This window comes from Muscardinus avellanarius, assembly GCF_963383645.1.
Source record: "Muscardinus avellanarius genome assembly, chromosome: 8".
NCBI lineage: Eukaryota > Metazoa > Chordata > Mammalia > Rodentia > Gliridae > Muscardinus > Muscardinus avellanarius.
Window position 1 is genome coordinate 114366408 of NC_137794.1, and position 6000 is coordinate 114372407.

Here is a 6000-nt window from a genome sequence, read left to right on the forward strand (position 1 = left end):
AATATTATTCTGTATTTTTGCGTTAGAGAATAAGTGTGGTGAGTATAGAGAGAATTAACTGTGTAGTATGATTTTTTGTAAAGAAATGACTTCAATAAATGTATTCATACCATGTTGATAATGCTCTGAAGCCAGGTGGGCTCAGTTCTCCTATCAGAAACAGAGCTAAATGTTATCTCCAGGTCTCTAAATGAGTCCTTAAAATCTGCAAAAATGGCCCCAGGAAGTGGGAAGAAGACATTAAATTTAGTTTTGCTTGTAAATAAGAGAGATCCTGAATCCAAACACATATGCTCTCTGCTAAACTCTCCGCAGATTAGCATAACCAGAAAGTTGAATTTGTTAATTCCAGATCGGGGAAAGAGTTTTAGCCCATCTGTTTCTCTGAAAATGTTGGGGCCTGTAACCCCCTCCATGAGCCCGTGCCCGCTAACTGGCACTCAGTCATTTTTCATTTATGGGGCTTGACTCGTCCAGAAGGCTCCTTGCTTCAGTGCTCGTTCGAGGGTCTTGTGACCACTTGGGGGGTTCAGGAACTGCTTCCCATGAAGACAGAAATCCTGGACACAAAGTGGAGGAGTATTGTGCTCCCTAAACAGTGAAGAAAAATGAACACAGTTTCTCCAAAGGGAACAGACCTGAAACCAGAGCCTGGCTTGTGTAAGGAGTAGCTTGGGGGGTATTGCTGTGTCTTCTATCCAGATTATTCCCAGCAGTGGGCCCTGGGCCTGAGGACGGGCACTGCCCTGACCTTCATGGACCTAGTGGGGTGTCCTCCCAGGCCTTCCCTCCCCTAAGGACACAAGCTTAATCTGAGCTTAGATGAGCATGGGTGCCCGGAGTTCAGAGGTGTTGAAAATAATTGGCAGGTGAAAGCAAACAGCAGCCTTGAGGAGGAGGCCAGAACCCTGAGCCCTTTCTAACTCACCTCAACCTTAATGAGCCTCTCTGCTGGGCTTAATTTCTCATTAAGCACTGTTCTTGAGGAATGAATTAGCACAGCCCATGCTGGGGACACCGGTTAATTCAAGCCGGAGTCAGCGACCAGGGTTAAGAGCATGATTATGCAGGTATAGGAGGGAGCAGATCCCTGAAAGACCTCTGCCGTGTGCTGGGCACTTCTCACTCTCCTCACTAAATGCATTCTTCCACCGCTGTCCCTTTTCCTCCCTAGGCTCAGTATTTGCCTCATGCCACGTGTTTCCCAGTTCTGAATTATCCTCAGAACCTAATAATCTGTGGCCCACACTTTACCTACTTAGACTTATTAGCAAATGACCTGTTTGACACATGCGCATTTGCAAAAATAGGCACCAAAGCTTCCTTTTTAGCCTGATAATATTTACCAAAATATTACACTTTTTTGAATTTTCAAATAATTTAAAAATAGGACTTAAATGATTCTGTCATGACTCAGGGTCCTGACTTAGATATCAGTTATGTGTTGTGCTGGTGACAAAGGGACACTGCAGTGCTTGTCTAACAAGTGCCTTCCCGTGTCCTTTGGCCTTGCACTTTCTGGGTCCTTCCTTTGCTTTCATTCTTCTCCTCCTTCTGATTTAATTCTCAAATATCCCACATGATCAGTATTTCTCAGGATGTGCGTAAAGCAAGGGTAAATAGGGTCTGGCATGAGAACTGAAAGGCTCATTTGTCATCATGAAACCCATGACTTTTCAAGTCATCTCTCTAGAGACTTCACTCTAGTTTGGTTCCTCACTGAATTCATTTTGGATCCAAATACTAGACATGGCTGGTTATGCAGCCTCCAAATAATCATGCCAGCACTAGGCAACATTGTCTCCTACTTTTAAACTTTTGGGATGATCACTTCAGAATAAAGACTGAATAATGTATATATGTCACTATTTGACACACATATTAAAATAATATTAAAATAAGACTTTAAATATCAAAATAAAAATTTTCCCAGACAGCTGTTTTTCATAGGGATTATCTATGTGCACCTCCATCCACACCAACATACTTTATTATGGCAAATGTCTGTAAATAATTTAAATATCCCAAACAAGTCAGCCTAAAGAAACTACAGTTCATTTTTACAATACAACAGTGAGCATCTATAAAAATATAAGCAAAAAAGAGAAATTCTTTATGACTCATATGCTGTGTTTTCTACACTGGTGACTAGGCTGATATAAAAAAATCAATGGGCATCCACTGTATCAGCACGGCAGAAGTTTATTTCTCACTGTCCTGGCTCCCAGATGGGATCCTCTGAATCCTGAGCTCCTTCCTCACCCTCTAGGGCCTCTTTATCATTGTCTTCACTGAGCTGATGAAAGAGAACACAGACACAATCAAGGAAAAGCTGTTCCTTAAAACCCTTGGTAGAAAGTAGAGGGCGACTCTATTGTGCTCTCCATGGAAGACACAGTCATTCATCCTCATCCAATCCCGAGGAAGGCTGGGACTGTGAGCCCACTGAGCTGCCGCCTTCGAGCGCTTGTGGCTTGCTGAAGGAGGAGAGGGTGGATTGCGCTAGATGCCAAGCCTTCTCTGCTACCATCTCATTTATTTAATGTTACATGAAAAAAAGCAGGGTGTACTCTATTAGCACTATGTCACTATTTGTCAAAAGAGAAAGGTGGCATATTTTATTTGTATGTGCTGGTAGGTGCATTATAAAACAAACAAACTAGTAACCATGGCTTCTTATGGAGGGGTTTCTGGGAATTAACCAGCAGGATTTGTGGTAAAAGAGAAACTTCAGTGTATAGTTTTGATATGCTAGCAGTATGAATGCAATTGCTTATTCAGGAAAAAAATAAATTTATGAAGGAGAGAGAGTGTGAAAAATTCCACCCATCTGGACAGAAGGCAAGAAACAGGACTTCCAGACAGGCCACCGTCCCATCTGGTCTTGTCCTTGGCATCTCACAGTGTGGGCTGGATGAGCCGTCTGGGAGCCCTGCCCATCAGGAGCCACAATCTTGAGACAGTGAGCTGATCGCCTGAAAGAAAAAGAGGCAGGAGGTTTGACAGGGATAACCCACTTAGTGCACTCTGGAGTGTGCACGGGCCACACCACTGTGCTCCTGGAGTTGTGGTTAGTATATGTGTCACATCGACCCAGTGGACTGAAGGTGTCTTTGCCACAAGGAACAGGCTCAGTGTCACTCACTTTAGTAAATGCCCACGTGTCCCCACTGGGGTTGGAGATAAGCAAGGCTAGAGAGCTAGCAAAAGGAGGAGGCAGTGGCTGCCCTCTGGCTCCAAGGGAGGATGAGGAGACTGTTTCAATTCTACTTTCGGGAATTCTGCCCACCAGGTGCACAGATGCACCGGAACACACTGCCAGGAGAGTGAAAGCTTGAAGATGGAGCAATGTCTCCAAGGACTGACGCTCACTCCACCCCCGTGGGGTCCATGCATGCATCTCCAGCTGCCAGGAGTGAGCTTCCCCAGCAGGAGGATGTGACCAGAGCTGGCCTTGCATCCCAGCCCTGGCTAGCTCTGGAGACAGCCCTCAGAAAGGGCGAGAAGCCGTGCTTCAGCGTTCAGCTAAGGGTTGAGTCCTAAGAGTATTGTCTCGGCCACTCACTGATGTTTGGATTAGCCAAGACATATACTAGAGACCTCCCTTCAGCAGTTACTTAACAATATAAACTTTTTTTTTTTTTTTTGGTGGTGGTGGTACCAAGGGGTTGAACTCAGTGGCATTCTTCCACCGAGCAACACCCCTAGTCTTATTTTTATTCTTTATTTTGAAACAAGGCCTCACTAAGTTGTGAAGGGCTTCACTAAGTAGCTGAGGCTAGCTTCGAACCTGCAATTTTCCTATCTCAGCCTCCCAAGTACTGGGATTACAAGCGTGCATTACCACACACCACCAATATTACCTTTCTTAAATACCTGGCACTGTTTATTAGATGTGCCCCAATTCCTGGAAGAGGCTCCATGGGAGAGCGTGTGTGACATCATATCTCTGGAAAGTGTCCTTCCCCGTGCTAAGGTCTTGTATGAATGATCACAATCCTCAGGGATTTCAGGAATCTTGATGGAGGCACATGTTAAAATTGATATCATTTATTATAAATATGATGATAATGGTACGACATTTTGGTTCCTAGATATTTTTTAGAGAACCATAAAATTTAAAACCTAATATTACACAGTTATCAATATGCACTTTGTTGAGAAAGTCCTTTTAAAAAGTCTACCAGAGTCAGGTGTGGTTGTGCATGCTTGTAATCTCAGCATTTGGGAGGCTGATACAGGAGAATCACAGTTTGTGGACAGCCTCAGGTACTTAGGCCCTCTGCAACTCAGTGAGACCCTGTCTCAAAATAAAGAATAAAAAATAGGGTAGGGAGTGTAGCTTGGAGGTAGAATGTCCCTGGGTTCAATCCTCAGTATCATAAAAAATAAATAAATAACTGGTTAATTAAGTAAATGTCCACCATTTACTATCACAACCACATCAAAAAATAAAGGTAAACATGACACGAGAGAATTGGCAGCACATAATCTCAAAAAGGAAAGTACTTCCTTATATTTTTAAACTCAAATGAAGAAAATCTTTATTTTAAAAATTTCTGACATATTATAACATGCACTTGTTTTTCTTTAAAAGTTTGTTATCTTGCTTCCGAATTGGGGACCTATAATCAGTAGTGAAATATGAAATGAAGATTGAATGTTCAACTTTTTCTAGTGACAAATTTCTAGCCATCACTTTAGAAAATTGTTTTATGTAGATTTAATGGTGAAAGTTGAAGAAATACCTTTAATACTACGCAGTAAAGTCAACACACATATTTTAGGTGAATTGAAATAGATTGTCCTTCATTTCTATGCCTAAGTTTTCTCTAACAATTTGTCCATCAAGAAATGTGCAGAAAGTTGGATGTGGTGGTGCATGGCTGTAATCCCAATACTTGAGAGGCCAAGACAAGAGAATCACAATCTTTTTTTATTGCTGCATTGTAGTTATACATCTAATAGAGTACAAGATGGTGGAGGCATACATGCACACATCACCCAATGAGCCCTTACCCAATCCCAGTCATTTCCTTTCCCTCCCTCCTTCTCATGTTTGACTTAGTGATTGACTTTGATATGTTTGTTAATGTACATCATGAGCATTAGATAATTTCCCTCCTCCCCCTCCCATCCCTCAGTTAGGTCGCCTTATTTGCTCACCTACGGTATCTCCTTCTTCATCTAGAGTTCCTCCTAATGACCCATTTTCTCCCTAGCTTTCTAATATTAGGGAAGGCATCCAATTTCTTGTTTGTTTTTTTTTTGATTGATTAATCTCACTTAGCAGAATGTTCTTTAGTTCTATCCATTTCCCTATAAGTGATGTAATTGTGTTTTTCTTTATGGCTGAGGAAAATTGCATTGTGTATATATCCCATAGTTTTATAATCCATTCATCTGTTGATGGACATCTGGCTGGTCCCATAGTTTGGCAATGGTGAATTGTGCAGCTATGAACATAGATACACATGCATTAGTTTGGTAGTTTGGTTTCTATATTTTGGGGTAGATACCCAGAAGTGATATTGCTGGATCATATTGTAAGTTCATTCCCATTCTTCTTAGGAACATCCACACAGTTTTCCAAAGTGGTTGCACTAATTTGTAGTCAGCCAAAAATATATTAGAGTTCCCACTTCTCTACATCCTCACCAGCATTTGTTGTTTGTGTTTTGAATGATTGCCATTCTAGTAGGAGTTAGGTGAACTCTAAAGGTAGTTTTTATTTGTATCTCTCTGATTGTTAATGATGTTGAGAATGTTTTTATGCATTTATTGGCCATTTGAATTTCTTCTTTCATGAAGTGTCTATTTAATTCTCGTGCCCATTTTTTGATTGTGTTATTTGTTTCCTTAGTGCTGAGTTTCTTGAGTTCTCTGTATATGCTAGATATTAGTCCTTTATTTTTAGTTTTTAGTATAGTGATATAAAGTGCATTTAATACAAGACCAAGAAGAGAAAATAAAAGAGAAAAAAAGACAGAAAAACAAAGG